Here is a 972-nt window from a genome sequence, read left to right on the forward strand (position 1 = left end):
TTTTTTTAGTAGAGACAGGGTTTCACCATGTTGGCCAGGCTGGTCTCGAACTCTTGACCTCAGATAATCCGCCTGCCTTGGCCTCCCAAAGTGCTAGGATTACAGGTGTGAGCTACCACACCTGACCCCACAGGGATTGTTTCTGTGGCCCCCACTCGGAATTTCCCCTGGTGGGGCAACGGGCAGGTAAGGGTGGTGGGACAAACTCCTTAGAACCAGCAATGACAAACAGATCCCACTTGGGGGAAGTTCATGCTAAGTGGCATGGGTCCTCTAGAATTTTCTGAAGCTTTCCTGTTTTTTACCCCCCTAACCAGCTCATCTGATCTCCTGGGATCTCTACTAAGATACTGGCAGCCCTGCCAGCTGGTCTGCCCCTAGACGTTCCTTCAAGTCCTTGTTATGCTTCATGACCGGTATTGTGATAATATAAGCAGCACCTACTTCTGGCTTCACTGTTGGGCCAGATTTTATCCCCACCCCAGCTCTGCAATGCGGCTGCTTCCGGCTTCCTTCATGGACCCTGGACGATATTGCCCCGTGTTTCTGTTTGGACACCAGTGAGGAAGGAAGCATGAAGGACTCAGAGGTCAGGACATTCCATTGCCCTCCTGGTGCTTGGTCTTTAATCCTGGGATGGCTTCAGGGGTTGATCCTTCTCCATGGCGCCCCCCACCTTTCTCAGGTTTCTACTCAAGTCACCTTTTGGAGGGGTCTCCACCTGTCACTGTGTTTGAAACAGCTCCCTCGATTTCTTTCTAGCTCATGTCTCTCTGCTAATCACCATTATCATCACCATCTGACCTGGTCTTATGACCTGTTAGCTTCCTTCATCAGACATGAGCACCAGGATGGCAGAGGCCTCATCTGTCCTGTTCCTCCTGTGGCCTGAGTCCTAGCACCATGTCCGGTATAGTGTAGATGCTCAAGGGAAGTTTACTTTATAGAACTATCTACCTGGGAGATGTTGTT

At 50.8% G+C, this 972-nt stretch overlaps 1 long non-coding RNA gene across 1 annotated transcript in view; it reads left to right on the forward strand.

Annotated features, from left to right (window-relative positions):
* LOC108524426 (uncharacterized) overlaps positions 1-359 on the forward strand; it is a 2,355-nt gene extending 1,996 nt beyond the window's left edge. The window contains exon 3 of the long non-coding RNA XR_001884044.1: positions 318-359. This is a non-coding gene — a long non-coding RNA (uncharacterized LOC108524426). The remainder of the gene's footprint in view (positions 1-317) is intronic.
* Positions 360-972: the final 613 nt, after the last annotated feature.

This window comes from Rhinopithecus bieti, unplaced genomic scaffold (assembly GCF_001698545.2).
Source record: "Rhinopithecus bieti isolate Rb0 unplaced genomic scaffold, ASM169854v2 scaffold_83462, whole genome shotgun sequence".
In the NCBI taxonomy this organism is placed as follows: domain Eukaryota; kingdom Metazoa; phylum Chordata; class Mammalia; order Primates; family Cercopithecidae; genus Rhinopithecus; species Rhinopithecus bieti.